This window comes from Lontra canadensis, unplaced genomic scaffold (genome assembly GCF_010015895.1).
Source record: "Lontra canadensis isolate GAN:19392208 unplaced genomic scaffold, GSC_riverotter_1.0 scaffold41, whole genome shotgun sequence".
Lineage (NCBI taxonomy): Eukaryota > Metazoa > Chordata > Mammalia > Carnivora > Mustelidae > Lontra > Lontra canadensis.
Genome location: NW_022631035.1, coordinates 8,792,059 through 8,814,001, shown reverse-complemented (window position 1 = coordinate 8,814,001; position 21,943 = coordinate 8,792,059). Strand labels below are relative to the sequence as shown.

General features: G+C 40.5%; 1 pseudogene; it reads left to right on the top strand.

The window, feature by feature from the left end:
• Window positions 1-6,557: 6,557 nt before the first annotated feature.
• Window positions 6,558-6,982, top strand: LOC116875516 (annotated as a pseudogene).
• The last annotated feature ends 14,961 nt before the right edge of the window (window positions 6,983-21,943 follow it).

The following is a 21,943-nucleotide window of genomic DNA, read 5'->3' as shown; positions in this document are numbered from 1 at the left end:
TGCCATACTCTACCCCGGATTGAGCACTCATTTTGTTTTTCTCTACTGTGTCCTTTAAAAACAGCGATGTAATCCCATGTTCCCTTATCTCTACCTCTCTTAAGAAATTTCTCATTTTACCACAAATTGCCTGATAGCAAAATAAGAAGTTTGAGTGCTTAGTACAAGTTGAAGTGAAATGTTCGGGTCCTGTTCATAGGACATGCCTGTATGAGACACGCCCTTAAAAAGGTACTGAATGTAAAAAACACCTGCTTAAATTCAAAGATTATCTCTGTATGGTAAGTTCATGTGCCTTCCCATAACCTAAAAAATCAGTGGAAAAACAGTTTGGCAGTTTCTCAAAAACTTACACAAAGAAGTACCATATGACCCAGCAACTCCATTCCTAGGTATATACACCAAAGAGTTGAAAATATGTTCTCAAATACATAGTTGTAAACAAATGTTCATAACAGCACTATTCACAGTAACCAAAGGTGTCAACAATCCAGATACCCACCAATGGATGAATAAATAAGCCAAATGTGGTATCTACATGAAGCAGCATATTACCCAGCCACAGAAAGCAACAGACTACTGATACATGTTACAACATGATGCACTTCACGAACATTATACTAAATGAAAGAAGCTGGATAAAAAAAGGCCACAGAGTGTATGAGTCCATTTATGTGAAATACCCAAAGCAGGTTAATGCATAAAGACAGAAAGCAGACTGATGATAGCCAAGGACTAAGAAGTTACTGTTTAGCAAGGAGTGTGTGTGTGTGTGTGTGTGTGTGTGTGTGTGTGTGGTTTGGTTTTGGTGAGGGGTGCTGGGAAATGATAAAATTGTTTTGGAATTTGACTTGCGTGGTGGTCATGCAACGTTGCAAGTGCACACCATTTGCACACACTATTGCATTATACATTTTAAAATGGTTATGTGAACTTTATCTCAATTAGAAAATATGAGTGGACCCACTCTAGATCAGAATTATGTGTATATAACATATGTTTTTTTCCTTACTTTGGGTTGCATAAGCTTCTTTCACTCTTCTTCCTTACACGCCCTTCACAGACTTGCTCACTGGAACTAGAAATTCAACCGGAGTCTCACAAAAACACAATTTTCCCTAGCGCAAAGCTGAATCCTCATATGTGGATTCAATCTTGCACATGATTCCAGAACACATGGTAGCATGAAGCACTTTCAGCATACTTTAAAAGGCTCTGATTTCTTTTTTAAAATATTTTATTTATTTATTTGAGAGGGAATCAGAGAGAAAGAGAATGAGAGCGAGCATTAGAGGGGCGAGGTTCGGAGGGAGAAGCAGACTCCCTGCTGAGAACAGAGTCTGAGGTGGGACTCCATCCTGGGATTCCAGGATCATGACCTGAGCCAAAGGCAGTCACTTAACCAACTGAGCCACCCAGGCACCCATAAAGTGCTCTGATTTCTTAATTTTGAAGTGATTTCACACATATCAAAAGGTTTTAACACAGTGTAAAAGATTCTTGCACATCCCTTACTTAGATCCCTATGTGTAAACATTTTTGTGCAAAACAAAAAATGTAAAGCATATTTTACTGATAAAACAAACTGACAACATATGCTTATGTACACCCATTCAGGTGTACATAAACATACACTGTCTATATATGCATGAAATATATTTTTTCATGTATCTATATTCAATGTCTATGTGTTTCATAGACCCATATATGTATGCATGCATAAATGTGTACATTTATCTAGTCACATGTATGTCTGTGGATGCATATATAACCAATGACATGTATATGTGTGTACATGCATGTACACACATCATATGCACAGGCACATGTATAGGTATATACACACATAATCTTTTTTTGAAAAGATATGTTTGTTTCATGACTCATATACACTGTTATTTCCTAAAACTGAGGACATTCTATTGTATTGCTATAGTACAATTATTAAAACCAGGATATTAATATTAACTGTACTAAAATCTAATCTATAGCTCTCTTCAATGTCCAGTACTTGTACTAACAATGTACTTTTTAGCAAAAGAAAAAAAAAAACACAGAGCTGAAATCTATGGAATAAATTGGAATGAAATGGGTAGCTAGAAGTTTTTGAGGACCCTCCCTTGTACCTAGCTCACTGTATTTTTAATCACCAATATAATATATAATGCAGCATGCCAGGGGCGCATGAAGATTAGATTCAAGAATCAATTTCACCCAATTACCTAATCTCAAATATGGGTGCGTTTACACTGTGAAACTATTAATCACTCTTTTAAGAATAGAGGGAGAGCCGAGCAAGAAAATCGTAAGGGTCTGAATATCTTTCAGCCTAAAAGTGTTCTGTTTACTTTTTCTTTGATCATGAAAATCCACAGGCAGCCATAAAAATTTTACTGGAGCTATAATTATTTGAAACTTTCAGGGTGTCTCTAAAGTACTTTATAACAACCTCAAGTATCATAACTTGATATTATTTCTACTTTTCTACTTATAATGAAAACAAGAGTTGTGAGTCCTATTCATCATTTCCACATGAACAAACAATAGAAAAAATGGTGTGTTTATTCGCCTAGAAAATGCCCAGCTGGGGTTTATTAACCACATTTTAGTTACTCATCTTTATGACTCTCAGATAGAGATAAGATAAAATCAGAAAGACCTCCCAGATGACAAGTTCACCAAGGCCACTGGACTTGAGGGAAGCTGGAGTAGTATGTGATTGCTTCCTGGGCCACAACAAATTATCTATGTTCAGGGTATCTGTTTTCTGTAATTTTCAGTAAGTTAAAACATAGGACCAGTTTCATAGCACTGCCCATGATCTAATTGTTGAGGATACCAGGCCTGCAAACTCATGTTTAACATCAGCCCTATATATTTAATATATATATGTAATGAGATCTAAGATAGATAGATAGATAGATAGATAGATGATAGATAGATGCATATGTAAGTGTGTGTGTGTGTGTGTGTGTGTTATAAATAATGCTTGCTCATTTCATCTATCCATCTATCTTTCATCTGTCTTTAAAAAGTCTGTTCTAGATCCATGGTGTGGGGAAGAGACTATAACTATAATGGGAATTTTTAGGGGGATGGAACTGTTCAGAATCCTGATTGTGATGGTGTTAGGCAAATCCATGCATGTGTTAAAATTCATAGAACTGTACACCAAAAGGGAAAAAAGTGAAGGTTAACTTTACTGTATAGTGAAAAGAATTTTTTTTCAATTGTTCTTAAAAAAAAAAAAAAGTCTGTTCTAAGCAACTTCGATGTATCATATCCTGTTAAGACAGGAACACAAAAGAATATAAGGCATCTTTGGCCATAAGAAGCTCACAATCTAGTTGGGATCATTGACTTATAAAGAGATAAACCATACAACAACATCAATAGTTCTCTAACATATGTCTGAACTGAGTGCCATGAGATCATCAAGAGTCTGACCAAGATTCCTGGATTTATCTGGGAAAGTTGCACAGAAGAAGTGATACCTGAGCTGTGAAATCTTGATGGTCAAACAGGAATTGCTGGGAAAAAAAAAGGTTGGGAAGGACATTTATATAGTTAAAACTAAAGAGATATCTATTTCTATGTAACAGATATGTATCTCTCATTATATATATGTGTGTGTGTGTGTGTAGATAGATAAATACAGATATATACATATATACACACGTAAGTATGTACACATATGCATACAGAATACGCACACATATAATATCTAAGTGAAAGGTGATGGTGGCTAGTCGTAAGGAGTTCATACATACATTTAATATATTTATAACTTGCAGTTAAACTCTATTTTAGAGGGTGGAGAAGACCCAAAGGGCTCAGGGTACAGGAGAAGTCCAGTGCTCTCCAATTTCATGGCTTCTCCTGGAAAGGTTTAAATAACTCCACAGTTCTTTCTAAAGTGCCTCTCATGAATTGGTCGCTACGGTCTATCATATGTTCTAATACACTGGCCAGAGTTCGTTGTAACAGGAGTGTGCATCATACTCCACAGAAACCAATCTATATACGGAGGACGTGCTAGTAACTGGCCAGGCACAAGAGACCAGGCCCATGCTAACTGGTGATGGATGAGTCATGGCATCTCTTAGCTTCTTTTTCTCTGCTATCAGCATTTTACCTCCTCCTCTGTACAGCATCTGGTCATAGACGAAACACAAATGGGAAGCCATTAGAGGCCGAGAGAAGCCATGAGTCAAGGAGACCTTCTGAGTCAAGCGCTGACTTCATCTCACCTGCCTCTTTCCTCACTTGTCTGCAGCTACACGGTACCAGGCCAGCCTCCCGCCTTCCTCAGGGACTTTGCAAGTGCTGTTCCCACGGCCTGTGATGCTCCTCGCCCAGTATAGCTCATGCCTTCCTTTATATTAGGTCTTTACGATAATGTCGCCTTTTCAAGGTGAAAAGGGGCACTTCTGGCCACCCCTATCTAAAACCCTCCCCTCCCCACATTTCAAAATCCCTTTCCCAGCTTCATAATTTTCTCCTTGGTCCCACAGTATGGGACATACTATGGCTCTCCTCAACATTCATCTTTTTTTTTTTTTCCTATTTTGTCTCCATCCTGCACTAGAACATAGCCCCCTGTGTGAACAATCTTGCCTATTGTGTTCACTGTTCCATCCTTAATGCTTAAGTCAGAGCCAGACCTTTGGGGGCACTTAAACAAGTAATTCTTTATCCCTAACTCACCGCAGGTCCATTTTCAGCCCTCAGTGCTCTGTGCCCTTGGAAGTAAAATCCTGTGAGCTGCATCCATCGTGAGATGGCTTCTGAGTGCTTCAGCCAATGGAAGGCACTGTGAAGGTGCTGGAGGGAGGGAGGAGAGAAGGGCTGTGGTATTCCTTCTTGACCCATCACTGCTTTGGTCCTTAATTTCCAGCAGGAGCTGTCTCTCCTGCAACCAGAGAGCTCCTACCAGGACCCTGTTCCTCCAGTAAATACTCTTTCCTAATTCCTTCCACTGTGGGGGGTGTAATGGCTTTCTGATGCTCCTAATCTCTGGGTACTGCATCTTCTCTAGATTTTTACTTGTAACCCTGCCCACATATAATTAAGATGACCCTTCATTAAAGTCTTTTCCTTAGTACCATCTGCAATGAACTCTCTTTTTCTGCCAGTCCTCTGCCTGATAAAGAACTCAATAAACACTTGCTAAAAGACTGCTGAATGAGCGACAATCCTCAGCATCCCTTGAAAACTAGATGCATCAGCTCTGGCACTGGAACTGCCACTGGGGGGGACACCACAGCAGAGAAGGCTACAAGTCAGCAGTGGGGAGATGCCTCTGGAATGTCCAGCCAAGCCTTGAACATGTGTATATATAATGCAAGAGCCACTGGCTGAGGAGTAAAGAAGTCAATCCATAAGCTACTTTTCTTCATCAAGCCAATCATTCTGTCTACTTATTTTGTGTGTCAGCCGAATATTTTCATGCTGATAAAATATGGTCTTTGGAGCAAATCATAATGTTCAAACAGTGGGGTGGCAGAGGGTGAAATAATTGTTGAATTCCAATTTGCTATTTGACCAATTTGCTTAAACTTTCTGAGCTTGCTCATCTACAAAATTAACAGAAACTTCATGGAGAAGTTAGAAGTATAAAGATAGGACTTATGTAAAGTGCTTGTCAGAGTGTGTGACACAGTAGTTACTCAATAAAGGTTAATTTCTCCTCCTTTTCTTCCTGGTTTCATTTCACCTTTTTGTTCCCTCTCTCCTTATGGAACTGCCTCAAATAAAATGGGATCAGAGACATTTTATTCTGCTAAAACCTTTAAATTCCCTGGTTTGAAGAAAAAAAAAAATCCGTGCAGTAACGTTTCCGGTCAGGAAAAAGAAGGAATTTATTACCTGGGGGACATTCAGACATCCAAGCAGGAGAGGTCACAAGAAAGAGGAGTCTATAAAAAGACTGAGGAGTCACCCTCCTGACACAAGGCCTCCATAAGGGTCTGCTCCATGCTGTACAAGCAACTTGTTATGCTCGATTGCTTGGCAAGTTAAGCAATATTCACAAGCATCAGATTTGCACGCCGCTGTACCAAAATTGAGCCCATGTAAAGATACTGAACAAGAGAAACTTGGCTGCTCTTCTTTGCCATTGGGGAACACAGAGGGGCCTTCTTAGAAGATTACTGGTGAGAAATCCTTAGTTATAGCTCTAAAATTTACCACTCTACCAGTTTATGTGCTTGTTAGGACACACAGACGTATTTCCACTCTAACATGTAACTTCCCCCTTGTCTTTTTTTGTTTATAAGCCAAAGAGCATGCTATGAAGGTAGGAGAGCATCAGAGGTTTTGCTTCTAAAAAAATCTGACACACTACAGGATGGAATAACAAAACTGAACACGCTTTCAAACAAAATGCTGTGTTTAAGTATGTCCACATCCTGGAGGCACACTCGTGGGTGACGGTGTACCCAATATCCACGGGTATGTGTGTTCTGTGTCGATTTGCTTGTGCTTCTTTTGCGATAAAGCAATGGGGACTACCGCAACAAATTGTAAAACTGTGATGATTGCCCTTTGTGCCTCCAATGGTGCCTGTGAAAAAACTTGTGGCAAAGGGGGGCAAAAAAACCCGAGCAGGTTCTGAAGTTTACCCTTGACCGCACCCACTCTGTAGAAGATGGAATCATGGATGCTGCCAATTTTGAGCCGTTTCTTCAAGAGAGAATCCCAGCGAATGGCAAACCTGGGAATCTCAGTGGAAGGGTTGTAACCACTGAAAGGAACAAGAGCAGGATCGCTGTAACTTCTGAGCTGCTTTTTTTCCCAAAAGATCTTTGAAACCTCTCACCAAAAACTATTTGAAGAAGAATAGTCCACGTGATTGGCTGTGCACAGCTGCTAATCGCATGAGAATCAGGACTTGAGTTCCTTCCAGATTAACCAGGATGGGGAAGGGGAGGAGATGAGGATTAACATTCATTTATCAGGAATATTTTGTATGAGTTCTTGAACCAAAAACCAAACAAACAAACAAACTGCAGTGATTGCTATATTTATGTGAGCTGCTGAACGAAGCCGGGATGACTACAGTGATGAAATCAGCTCTGAACTTGAAGGCCAAGAGGACAGAAATGAAATATTTCAATCCCTTTCAGAACAACACAACACAAAACACGACTAGAAATGAGAACACCCCAGATCACAACCTTCCCTTGGTTGTGCAGGAATGTTTGCACAATTAAGTCCATGTTGGTTCTGTCTTTAGTCATGGGCCATAGTTGTCAAACACTCATACCGCAAGAGTCAGCACAATATTACTGAAATACACACAGGCATCACATTCCAGGACCAAAAAATGGTACCATGAAAAAGAAGAAAATTAAGGTTCGCCATTTTTTTTTAAATTCTGGTAGGCACAAAAGCAGATATATAAGTGCGGGGGACAAATCATATGGATTAACACAAGCTCTGACATGCAGCATTGTTGGCAAATGAAGAAGCAGAGATGGAAATATTCCCTGATGTTGACAGACAGGTGCCAACACTACTCTGAAAAAGTGCCAGCGTGCGCACGTGCATGCGCGCGCGCGCACACACACACACACACACACACACAGATGTTCCTTATGCCGTACCACTGTGTTCAGTGTAAGATTTATATGACCTGTTTTAGAATAAAAATTATCTACTCAGCACATTAAAAGTACAGATTCTTTAAGCAAAAGTTATATAAGATTGCCATTAAAACTATACTCATTATACAACAAACACTTGCTATCTATTATGTGTGGTTTTTTTTTCTCTATGACCGATACGATAATGTCTAAGGCACCTCCCCATCCTAAAGCAGAGAGGGCAGAGTAAAATATCAACAACCAAAGAATTTAATAGGTAATAACACAAAGTAAAGTTTACAGAGTTAAGAGAAAGGAGTAATCGCTTCCTGTAATGGAACGGGGAAGAACAGAATGTCCCATGGAAGAGTAAAATTTCATTAAGAATTTGGAAGTTAAGTAGAATTTTGTTGGGTGGAAGTGGAAGTTAGGTGAAGGAAATGCATAGCTGTTCCCAAAAAAATTAGTACATCATTAAACCTCTAAAGACCTGCATGGATTGTGACATACTGAGAAATATATTGCTTTAAAGGCTGGAACTGTGGGGTTCATAAGTGCAGCAGAGCCTAGCTTGTCTTGACTTGCAGAAGGGTAGGACTTGGATGTGAAAAGCCTGGTGTCTGCCATTGCTCTTAATTCTGATGCTCTATGGCCTCCCTCGGTGGTGCAAGGACTCACCCCAGACTCCCAAGTGCCATCCATGTCTGTCCCAGACACATTTTCCCTTGACAGCCAGTCAATCACTTCAGTTAACAATGTCGTCCCTTCCTGAGTTCTTTTTCCATAGCAGCATGAGTAATGCACTGTGTTTAAATCAGGATCCCTTTATTGGAATCTTCTTATGAGTAGTCATATTCAGTGTAATTTTAAATACTGGGTTATTACTGAGAAGCCCATCTATACACAGTTTCCCCAAAACTCCTTGTCATGGATCATCTCTAATGTCCGTATGTTTGCTCATTTAGCAAAATTTCACGAAGTGTTCCTCTATGCCTGGGTAGCAGATCCTGTCCCTGTCCTGTTCACATCTTGGTGTATATTATTTCAATGCACAATATCAGCTTCCAATGACCAAATCCTGCTTTCTTTTCTTCTTTTTTTTTTTTCTTCCTTATGGGGCTTCTCTCGCAGCTGGAGTATGTTTTGCCACCCAACTGGTAGGAGTAATTGACCCTAATTATCATAAAGAACTAATGCTATAAAATGGGGTCAAAACATGTGTAGAACTCAGGGAACTGAATGCTTGGTGGTGCTTCTACGCCTGGAGATGAGACGGAACGTGTGACTGCAGGAGTTTCAACGACAGCAGCCTGACAGGAGCCTGGTAAGGTTCTGATATTTAGGGAAGAGGTTCTGAGGTTCTCCTGGGTGGGCAACCAGTAGAAACATGGGGCAAGAATGAGGAATATATGAAATGTGTACAAGAGAAGGAAGAAAATGTAGGTCAAGTGCAGCCTTGAGACCAACTGAGCTGACTGTGGTTTACCCTGCGACCCCTCCTGTTTGGAGTATTTTATTTAATTATTTAATAAATTGCATCTGGTCACCGCCTCAAATCATCGATGTAAGACAGAATGAAACGGACACGGTGCACCAGTGTCAGGAGTGGTGCGAGCAAGGGTCAGCCTGTGCCCACCGACATCTCACACTTTCCACTTCAGCGCAACTGCCAGCACCTGCACTTCTCTGCCCAGAGGCTCCCTGTTGCTTTCTGGAGGGTGCTCCGCTGCCAGCATGGCAAATTGGAGTTGTCAGAGTATTTAAAAGCAAAACCCTGGGAATACCCTCAATTAATAAAATTGACTGGAGTTTGTCTATCATTTCCCTAGTGACCTCACTCTTCTTATAGGATGACTCTAAGTCACAGGCTCTACACTGATCCCTGATTTCCCTCTGTGAGTTAATCTCCATTTATCCATAGTTGTAACTGGCTTGGTAACACACTCTTTCTTGGCTGCATTCCCTTCTTTGTCTATCTTCCTCAATCTTCTGTGGGTATTTTCTGTCATCTCCCAAATAAAATACTTTCACTCAAATCCCTGACTTAAGTTCGGCTTCTGGGATCCCCAACTAAGGCAGTCTGGTACTTGTCATTCGGTCATACTGTTGGCTGTTCCCCAGGAAATGGAGTAGAATTTGAGTTCAGATCAACAAGCTTCCCAGAAAATGTGGACAGGAAGACAGAAGGCTCATAATTTCACCGGCAGGAATTCCCTCCTCTACTCTAGTTCAAGGCCACCTGTGAGGTGTGCTGCAGTGGCATGGCAGGTGATTTCTGGCTGCTCCTGGCATAACCTAGATCCTTATGAAAGATAATAAATGATGGAAAGTTGTCATGCTACTATCAAGAGAGAGTATCACAGCTCATGTGACAGTGAGACAGAGACCGCAATTAATTTTCATTTCTTAGATTTTCTTCAGACATTGACTAATTCACTCTGTCATCCTCAAAATCTCAGAGTAGTTCTATGGCATCTCTAACATGTAACCTCATTCTTATGGCACTTTAAATGTATCAGTATAGAAATCAGATCGATTGACTATATCAATAGACTCAGCTTACCTCATGTGCTTGGCATGAAGCCACACATTTCAGATCTTGCTTCTTATACTCAAGATTAACTGCCAAGGATATATACCTGACCCACGCTGGACAAATCCAATTCTCTCTTCCATAAATTCTGTGTTGGGATTTACAAAATCTAGTTAATTGAAATGGGAAGCTTGCCTGAGAAGACCTTATTTAATTATATCCAGAGTTAAGGAAAAAAAAAAAAAAGATAAATCCTAGGAAACAGAGAAGAAGAAGGATTAAAGCCCACCTGCAAGAGAAAGGAGAGAAGGTGCAACTAGAGATTTGGAGAAAGTAATCGGATTTCTAACAGCTTCTTAGTGCCTACTTCCCAGCTTTTATGTGGTCCTGCTGTCATTTTTTCTCTTGGATCTACAGATCCCACTGTACCTTAGAACAAGTTTCTCTCTTTGGCCTTGAGTTTAACTTGAGGGATTTTTTAGTGATTTGAAACCAAAAGAACCTTGGTTAAAATAAGCACACTTGACTCTCTGCTCAGGGACAAGGGGGACCATCACTTTCTTGGTTTTCAGTGTATCTAACTCAGTACTTGGCACACAGTAGATCTTCCTTAGGTGTTGGTCAGAAGAAAAGTGAATACAAAATATCAGTATTTTGTACTGACACCTCCACAGAAACACTTCCTCAGAAACACCAAGAAGCATGTATGTGTTTCACAACAAGAAAAGCCTTTCCACCCGTGGAAAGCAGCTGATCAATGTTCATCCATGCATAGGGCTGGAAAGCTCGTGCTTTGGGTTTATTTTAATCAGTAATTGCCCACTCATTTAATCCATTTGAAAAACAGTCTTAACCACCCCTCAAATTATTGGTGGTGTGTGTTTCTCCAGGATATGTAGTAAGGTATTAATTCACCTTGAAACATTTAGGCGTCTTTATCACTCTCAGATGTTCAAAGTGTCTGAGCAGAGAGGGATGAAGGGAAACTTAGAATGGTTAAACCAGAGAAATGAGGTCTCAAATCTTTGGCAAATCCAACACTTCATCAAAACCAATAGGAAGAGTGAAGTGTTGTGGGCTGTTGTTTCTTGAGATGTGCATTAAGGAAAGACTAAATTTAGCAAATACTAAAGTCCCTCTTGTAATGTTTTATGATTGTTATAGTATTTGGTAACTTCTGTTCCCCTCTGGCTGTGATGTGAGAGGCTCCCCTCCACCACGTCACCCCCATGACAGCAATCTCTAGTTGTAAAATGGTAAGACCGTCAGCCAGCAATAATTTGCAATCTAAACAGACTTGACGCTCCCTGACATTTATTGAAACCTCAGACCCCGTGCACTGGTTTCAGTTTTCCTCCCTTTGCTCTGTTTTTACAGACAGACAAGTGCTTAGACTTAGGTTTAATAATGAGGAGAAATTTCTTCTTGGCCTACTCTTGCTTGTGTTGGCTGCACTGGGGCTTGCAACAGACGGGTGGTTGGAGTTAATTACACTAAATGGTGAGAACATTATTTGACCCCACCGGTTCAGCCCCAGAGGCTGTTTGCCTCCTCACAGACATAGGCAGATGGAATGCTTCATAGGCTGGGCAGAGGGCAGGAGCCACATAGAGAGAGCTCTCTGCTTAAGACCAGACCTGGGGTTTCACCTCTTAACACAGCTTGGAACTCCAGGCTCTTTGATAAGTATAAACCGGTGATGCTCCAAGGAACACAGAATGACATCAGGGACTAGGAAAACCTATCTTACCTGGCAGAATTGCTCTCAATGACAGCAGTCATCCTCACGATGGTACACCTCATTCTTTTTCAGGCAAGATGGAAGACTTCACCACAAACTTGACTCTGACAAGCCAAAAGGAAAACTGTTGTCGCATATGTCATTGCAGGTGATCTGGTGACATGTTACAATTATATTCGAGAGCCAGTGATAACTACATATTTAGCTCAGTACATAACACTTAGTGCCTGTGAATGTTCTTGGCCTTGAAGTTTCTAATCATGATGGTAACAATGACGACCCATGTTCTTGTCCCAGGGATAATTTGTCACTCATTATTCTCAAGAAGAAAAATTAACGAGTACACCTAGGTGTGGTGAAGGCTCATTGCTAGTTTGCTGAGCCACAGCACAGCTTCAGGTATATTGCAAGTGTAACAAGGCCAGAGAGACAGTACATTGTTGACTTAATACTGACAAGAAGATCTTTGTTCCTAGACTCGTGCTTTTCTGTTACATGTGAACTCCATGCAGACCATTCAGAAACTCTTGGGAGTCTCTAAGCAGCAAGGGCTCACCTGATGTGTCTGGCACTACCGAGTCCATGAAACAGCACCACACCACACCATGCTTTTTAAAAACCTGACAGAATCCCTGCTTTAAGCTGCAATGTCAAATAATTTGTAGTCCGTGTCACAGTTTATGAAACCTACCACAGTAACAGAGGAGGGAAGAGATGAGTAGTGTCCGCAGAGATGTTTCCTACTCTTATTTAATAGGAAGTGGTCTAAACAGTTCTTGATCCTATGCCATATAGACAGGCTCCTTTTCTGCACAATGGTGGCTACCATCTTTCCTCTTTTGTCCAAGGTCAAAAATGATGAGTGGTAAGAGAATCAAGAGTATACCCCAGCATGCCAATGAGTTCATCATAATGTATCAGTTGGGAAAGAGTGGTCTAGGGTTGGGTTTTAATTTAGGTAAGAGCCTCTTTAGGTAAGTGTCCTGACTGCATCCCCTTGAAAGCAGGGTGATTCATGTTCGGTGATCACACTCCACCACCCTAGTCCCACTCAACTAGCATATACTGGATTGTCATTACATTATTGTACCACACAGAGTTGGTACAATTCATCTCCTCCCAAGTATAACCTCCTCAAAACACAGGGACCTTGTGAATCGGCAGCACCTTTGCACCTTTCTCACAGAGGTGGCACACGACCACAGGTATGTCCACACCCGGAATAAGACAGGATACAGAAACTACACTGGTGCTCAACCTTGTCAAATAATTACCATGTTTCATAAAGGAGTTTGTTTTGCAAAATGTTTACATAAGACAAGTGTGCAGTGCTTATTTTCCCCAGTAAAAGATAATTAAGAGTGGTAGGGTGTGCAGTTAAAGTACAGAAACAGTGAGATTCAAGAGTTTAAACACTGTTGTACCACAACCAACTACATGTCCATAAGGAGTAAGTGTGGGCTATAGACTTACACAAAAGAGCTGACATACTTTTTTTAAACGAAGAAATGACATTTATTAGGAGTGACTACTTTCAGAGCTAAGATGGTGGTAGCTATATCACAGAGTCTGGGAGGTAGGATCAAGACGTAAATCTAGGACTGCACGGTATGTAAGAAGCAAGTTTGGGAACCAAGAAGAGGGGAGCAAAATAATTAAAAATAAATTCCATTCTGATCCCAAGATTAAGGATTTCAGGAAAAAGTGGGAGACCACTGCTTTCTACAGTAATTATTTCTTAAGCACACACACACACACACACACACACACACACACGTGGGTGCAAACTGCAGAGAGGGTTAGTGCAGACAGGATAAGAAAATCTTCCCGGAGACTCAACAGTACATCTAAATAGTCAAGCTGTGTTGTTGTTTGCTTCGTTTCTGTTTGTGGGCTGTTTATTTCCAGAAACTTGTAGAGGGGACTCCCCATACAGGGGGAAGTGTTAGAAAGGTGCTGGCCTAAAAGGTCTCAGCCCATTCCAAGAACACAAGTGGCTGGAACCTACTGATCAGGGCTGAGGACAATCAGAGCCACGTAAGAGAGACAGGAGGGCAATGCTGTAAACTTGGCGTTTGTCCTGTGTGCAGCAAGGAGGCAACAAGGAGCGCCCTGAGAAGCACTTCCTTGGCAGATGGGTATTTTAGAGAGGTCACGAGAGCAGCATTATGGAGGAGAGATCAATGGTTAAGCTGGAGTCACAGCGACCGGCCAGTGAGAAGACAGTCTAAGGAGCACCCAACAGGGTTGACACGAAGACAAACATAGTGGGAAAGCGCAGTCACTGGGAAAATTGAAGGTTACACTTGCAGAAAAATCATGGTAGACTAAGAAGACTAAGCCTATCATGACTTACAGAGTTCTGATTCCAGTCAGTGGCTGCTGGAGATAAGAAATACGAAAGAAGGAATAGATCCTAAGGAAAAACAGATCTCTCAGTTCAGATTTGCATATAGGAAGTCTGAAATTCCTACAGGCACCTAAGCTCGGGTACTGCATATGTAATAAATATCAAAGTCAGGATCCAAACCTCAGTTCTACTGGACTCTAGTCTATGCTCTTCTTATAGACCTCATATCTCCCTAGAAATAACAGGAAATAAAACCGTGTAATAAGTTAATCATAAAACAGGGTATGAGATACGTCCAGAGGCAAGAGTTGATTCAATATATTCATGAAGGCAAGATATTATCTATGAATTTATATATTTTTTTCTCCTAAGAGACTTTCTTTCATATCACAGAAAAAACTACCTGTTACTATATCTTTATAAGCAATGTGCAATCAAGGAGGATTAATTTACAGTCTTAGCCATGTGCTGGAATCCTATCCTGTCTTTCTTCACCCAGCACAGAGCTGAGTGCAAGAAGCTCTAGGCAGAGACTCCTGAAGGTCATACTGATGACAGTGATGTTAATAAAAATCAATGAAAATGGAGGATTCACCAGATTCAAGTATTTATTCCTCTGGCAGAATTCTATTCTTAATACTCTCTCATTTTCTAGCAAGCAGATTTTCTCCTTTAAAAATGATCTGTTGTAATGCAAACTTTCTTATCTTTTCAAAGATAAGATTTAATGAAGACAAAAGACTTCAACTTTGGAGATTCAAATGAGATTTAAAGATTTAAATGAGATTTAAAGATTTAAATGAAGAACAGATTTCCACCTTAGAGGAGAGATACTGGTTAGAATTTTAAGGAGCAAAATCAGCTGAAAGATTTATGATAGCACTTAGAAACACAGCCTTCAGACTGCGTGCCCAAGCATGACCAAAGAGCAGGTAATAACAGATCTCATTAGACGTTGTTTATTTAATTTAACATTATTCTGTCACAGATGTTTTACCTGCTGGGTACAGCTAATTTTTTTCGGTAGTTTAAATAATGCCCAAATACACAGGAATATATCTGTAATAACAAAGGGCTATAAATGCAAATTCAGCAAGTCACCAAATTATCCCAACTCAGTGGAACCTTCTGGAACTATAGCTTTAAGTTTTCTGCATCTGTTCCCTTTTTCCGTAACAGCCTGGAAACAAGTCATACCTACCAACTCAGAAAGAACCCTAGAAAAGGAATCCACCATGGAAGACACTAAATTTCTCCATTATTTTTCTATTTGTTTTCTTTTTCCCTCCCTATTGCTACCACACACACACAGGCACACACTCTCTCTCCTCTCTCTCTCCTCGTCCTCCCCCCATGTTTTTAATGTAAAGTATCTTCAACTTTTATTTGAGAGAAACATAGTAACATTCAAATGTAACTTAAATCAAAAAAGATTCCACCCCGAAGCCCCCAGTTCTCATTTACTTTTCATTTTCTTTAAGCTTTGCAGGTACAGATCGTATTTCATTTGTGCTCTATATCTTCATTAAAAAATTTCTGAGACCCTCCTATGAGCCAAACACTAAGATCCAAGAGTAGAGGTGTCACCTCACTTTTCCTGATCTCTTGGAAGAGAAGGGTGGCTCCTGAGGGCTCTGTCCCTTTCCTGGGGGAAGATCAGCCTCAGTTCCCCAGCTCAGACCTGAGCCTGTCTTCCTTCCCCCATAACAACAATGTCCTGAGCCTAGAGGTTCTGTTGGGCCCCAGCCCTAGGTGCTTGTGAGATGCTGGGGCCAGAGGCAAGTGGGAGCCTGACCTTGGTGATTAAGCTGGAAGCCACTTCCTCTCCTTCATGACAGGCAAATGTCATTTCCCCAGTTTTCACCCAAGAGGAAGCTCTGAGCAGGTTCTACCCCTGGCCTCTGACATTGAGCTCTACCAGGTGACCAAGAAGTGAAAGTGGGTGATTCTAGAGCTGCCTGAGCACGCAGAGAAGCAAAAGGTCACAGTAGTGAGGGCTAATCCACCTCTGGCTGAAGTTTCCAGAGAGGGAGGTGGGAGCTGGCCTGCGCCACCATGGAGGCTGAGAGAGCAGAGCCAAGAATATAGAAGTCTGGAGGCAACAGTTGGCTTAAAGCCTCTGCCTTCGGCTCAGGGCATGATCCTGGAGTCCTGGGATCAAGCCCCGCATCGGACTCTCTGCTCAGAGGGGAGCCTGCTTCCACCTCTCTCTCTGCCTGCCTCTCTGCCTACTTGTAATCTCCGCCTGTCAAATGAATAAATAAAATCTTAAAAAAAAAAAAAAAAAAGAAGAAGAAGAAGAAGAAGAAGAAGAAGAAGAAGAAGTCATCTGGAGGCCTGGGGCAGCCTCTGGCTCTTTTCTCTTCCGGAGGCTGAGGGGATGAGGTAGAAAGCCACCCAGAAAGGCAGGGACAGAGGTAAGCCTTCACCCCATGTGCCGGCTCTTTCTCTCTTCTCCTTCCTTCTGCCTTCCCCCCACCCTCCTTCTGCTTCCTCTTCTCCTTTTAGGGTCTAATGTTTTAAAGAATTCTATGCATGTATTTGAGATTAAAGCAACTTCTGGGCAGAACTTTACAGAACAAGATACACCAGTGTTAATGATTTCACACAGAAACAAATATCCTTGAATATTCAGGTAAGAAAAATAAAAGACGATTGTGGAGAGACTACATTGCACATATGCCCACTTAATTTTCTGTTTATGTCACTTCCATCCTCATCCAAAAAAAAATATGGTCACATTACTTAGCTTTATATATATTTAAAATATAATTAATAACTCATTATTCAATAGGATAATGGATTTAATGAATTTAAACTTAATGAAGCAATCAGTTTTTATTAAACATTTTTAAAGCTAAGATGGTCAAGAAAAGAAGTTAAATTTTCCTCTCTGGTTTTGCATTATCTCCAATATGAATATGGAAGTTATATTGTTGAGCTGAAAATGTTGCTCTATGATGAAAATTTCTGACCACAATGCTAACAGATTGACAGTGTTTCTGAAAATCTTGATGAATTAAGAGAATAATCTGCCATAACCTGACTTGACATTGACAATATAGTCTAAAATCTTGTTAAAAATTACTTCAAGGATCAAGGAGCAACTGGAGAACCAAACTTTGGGAAAAAGTTGTCAGTGAAGCCTGGAAGATAATCAGGACAGCCTTGGAGATGTTTAGACCACTCAGAAAAGGCCCCTAGTTTGACCATAATTTAATACTAGAATTCTCTTTGATGCTTAAAATATTGGAAACAATCACTTATATTTGGGAGATGAGATGGTAAAATTTTTAATTCTCCATTATTTTCCAGGAACTTTTAGCCAAAGATACATACATCTACTTAGACTTCAGAGTCTTTCTCTTCCCAACTTCATAATGTCTTCTGATGCCACTGTCATTCCAGTCACACAGAACTTCATATAGAAATGAAGCTTCCTATTTGTTTCTGACTCTTCCTCTGTCCCATCTTCTATGTTTTGTCAAATTTTAGGGCATGTCAATGCCAGCAGCTCTGAGTTAAAACAAGTGTTGGCAAACATGTTTTGGTAAAGTGCCCACCAGTAAATAATTTGGTCTTCGTGGGCCATACTGTGTTCGTCACAATACTCACCCCTGCTCCTGTAGCACAAAAGTAGCCACAAACAGTACATAAATGGATGAGTGCATCTATGGTTCCAATAAAACTTTATCACGAAATCAGGCAACAGGCAGATTTGGTCCGAAGGACCATACTTTGCCAACTACTGAGCTAGAACATGTGTTCCTCCCTCTCCATACCTACTGTTAAATCCTAACAAACTCTCACTAATTCTCACTTATAAGTATCACTCTGCTCTTTTATCTACTTCCATTTCCTGTCTATCCCCAGCCAAAGTCTTCTTGTGTTGTCACAGTAATCTTCCTTAGGTGTAACTCACTCATCTTGTTCCCCATAGAGAAAACCCATCTGTGAGCCTCAATTATCTATAATACTAAGGTTTATAGTCTTTGCAGAATAAAGTCCCGCCAAGTTTCATATCTCACCCCTTATACTTAAGAGTGATATTTGCCCTTCAAATAGTCCTGATCCTTCTTACAATTCTTTTACTTTCTCTTCTTCTCAGGATGTCTTCTCTCTACTTTTACTTGTTCATATCCTACCTATAATTCAAGGTCTTCACTCCCTTATCAACTACTCATGACTTACCCCTTCACATGGTCTACAAGGGAGAGATAAAATTATATGTATACAGGGGACCACCATGGGAAACAAACTGAGATTTAAAAAGAGCCAGTGGGGGTGAGAGTAGCCTGGGTGGCTCAGTCATTTAGGCATCAGACTCTTGATTTTGACTCAGGTCATGATCTCAGGGTCATGAGATTGAGTTGGGCTTTGTGCTGGATGTGGAGCCTGCTTAAGATTCTCTCTCTCCCTCTGCCTCTGCCTTCGCCCACCCCTGACCCCACCACCCGTTCATGTCAGTGGCAGAATTTTGGAAATTAATTATGCTTAGGAGACAGGAGGGGAGCAGTGTTATAAGACAAAACAAAGAGCACTGGGAAAGACAGAGGGAGAATCAGAAAGCACTGCATGGTAAATTAACATCTAGATGAATCATCATGTTTAACATTCAAGAATTTCACTGAATGAATGCACTGTAACATGCTTAATTTAAAATACCCTAATATTAGCAATTCAAGTTGTTTTGTGTGTGCTTTTTAAAAAATATTTTATTTATTTATTTGACACACAGAGAGAGAGAGATCGCAAATAGGTAGAGAGGGAGACAGAGGGAGAGGGGAAGCAGGCTCCCTGGTTAGCAGAGAGCCCAACACGGGGATCTATCATAGGACCCTGAGATCATGACCTGAGCCGAAGGCAGGGGCTTAACCCACGGAGCCACACAGGCGCCCCTGTTTTGTGTTTTTTTACTACTGTAAACAAGAATGTGAATAAGAAGTCTATTTATTTATTTAACAAATGACTGCCATGTGTCAGGCAATGTACAGTCATCTACAGAATTGACAGTTCTTAATAATCTGCTACCCGGGAAATAACCCTTGAACATGGGCTTCCCCTCTAATGCCTGAAGTTATAATAATAATGGGAACATTTTACCACAGGATTGACTCATGCTGAGGAACTCAGGGGTAAGAACACTGACAGACCGGTCCTGTGGGAAAGTGAGGAAAACTAGTCGAGAAAATAACCCAGAAGATGATAATCTCGTTATGTTAATCTTTTGGTTTTAGATGCTCCAGGGAAGCATCAGAAAATATACATAATATGATATACTCAGTACATCTGCAGAATATAATAAGATAGCATCATCTAGCTCACAGGGAAAAGTCCCACTCCACAGCTTTTTAAGATTAAATGCTTCAGGAAATGAAACAGGCCTGATTTGCAAATGGAGATTGTCAATTTATCTTGAAAACACATCCATGACTCAATTTCCCTGATGTTACACAATGTGTAGTGCCAGTGATGAAGGAGAGCTTTGGACTTGAGAATCATTCCAGGAATACAGGAAAGTTTATTATATTAAAGGGATAAATTGAATTGATACAGGCAAAGCAGGCACAGAAAGAAACGATTTGATTAGAAACCAGAAATTATGTGGAGCATAAGGAATAACATGGAGGACATTGGGAGAAGGGGAGGAGAAGAGAGTTGGGGGAAATCGGAGAGGGAAACAAACCATGAGACACTGTGGACTCTGAGAAACAGACTGAGGGTTTTGGAGGGGAGGAGAGTGGGGGGCTGGGTGAGCCTGGTGGTGGATATTAAGGAGGGCACAGATTGCATGGAGCACTGGGTGTGATACATAAACAATGAATCTTGGAATACTGAAAAAATAAAATAAAGCTAAAAAAAAAGAAACTAGAAATTAGTAAAATTGACAGTTAAAAGAGCTTTATAAATGAGAAAACATCTTGATTTCTCCTTAGTGGCTATATTTATCGTCTTTTTAGATTTTTTAGATTTCAAGTTTGGTAGCAAATGGATAGCACTGAGGGCAGAAATCTTTAGTTGTCTAAAAATTTTGAGTAAATTCAATAAACTTAGGTGTTAACCCCTTAATCTGGTTATCCTGATTGTCACTAGAAGAAAAGAAATGCATAAGGACTTCTACGGAAATTCATTCATTTTAGCTGAAGACAGCCTTATGTTCAGAATGTGAACACAAATAAATGCTGGCTTACTATGACAACAAATTCCAGATATTAAAATCTAACAAGGCAAAACATTATTTCAGTGAGTGAAGATGGTCAGGGACAAGAGTGATGCAGACTATGAGTTAGTCATAGGGGCCTTGCCCAGCTAAAGGGCTAGCATATCCACGGTCCCAGCAAATTACTACTATGCAACACTGTAGGATCAGTGTGATAGATCTGATACTGAAGGAAAGATGAATCACTAGATGCATAAGATCTGATCGAAAGTTTGACACCTATAAACTATGCTCGTAGCTTTCTTGCTAGTGATAAACTTGTCACCGTTAGGCCAGTGGCTCTGTCACTGACAGCTGATGTGTATTTAAGTGAACACATTATTTCCCTAAATTTCCCTCAATATTTTTATTGATTTAAAAAAAAAGAAGTAGAGGCACAGGAAAACTTCTGAAACTTCATGGAACTGTGATAGTTACTTGAAAGAGAGCTCGATATATATTGGTCACCTAAGGCTGCCATTACAAAACGCCATAGCCTGAGTAGTTTGAACAACAGAAATGTATTTTTTTAAGATTTTTTTTTAAGTTTATTTGTTTGACAGAGAGACACAGCAAGAGAGGGAACACAAGCAGGCGGAGTGGGAGGGGGAGAAGCAGGCTTCCTGCTGAGCAGAGAGCCTGATGCAGAGCTAGATCCCAGGACCCTGGGATCATGACCTGAGCCAAAGGCAGATGCTTAAGGACTGAGCCACCCAGGCGCCCCAGAAACATATTTTCTCATAGTTCTAGAGGCTGGAAGTCCGAACTCAGGGTGCCGGCATGATTGATTCTGGTAAGAGTGTTCTTCCTATTTTACAGACGGCTTCCTTCTTATTGTGTACTCACACGGCCTTTCCTTGTTAGGTGTGGTTGAGAAAAATACACCTCTTCTTCTTTTCATAAGGCCACCTATCCTACTGTTTTAGCACTCTACCCTTATGACATCATTTAACCTTCATTATCTCCTAAAAGTCCCATCTTCAGTGACAGTCACATTGGGGGTTGGAGCTTCAACATATGAATTTGATAGGGACACTATTCAGTCCACTGCACCATGTAAGTTCCAAAGACTCACTGGGCTTGCTTCAATTTGTATTTTCAATCCTGGTACATGTGAGTCATACAGATGTCAAAGAACTCAGATAACTCAGTGGGTTTTCAAAAAAAAAAATTATATATATATATATGCAAAATAGGTCATTCTCAATTTATTAATGGATGCATGAGGTCATTCAACTTCCGTCTACAGGAGAAAAAAAAATTGGGGAAAATATTAAAAATCACCTCTTCAGAGCACTGGAAAGCACCCAAAGGCAAGCAAGAACTTAAGGAGTACTTGTTCATGAAAAACTCCTACTGCATTGTGAGAAAAAACAATGAGCTTTTGGGCTTCTTGCCTAGAGGATTTCTCTGCTCCCAAGTTCCAACAGTAAAGTTCTACTGGCCAGAGGTGGTGAACTTGGTTTTGGGTAGGTGGTAAAGCAAGTAGAAATTTAATGAGGAGATTTTGGAAGCAAGAGAACCATAGAAAGGC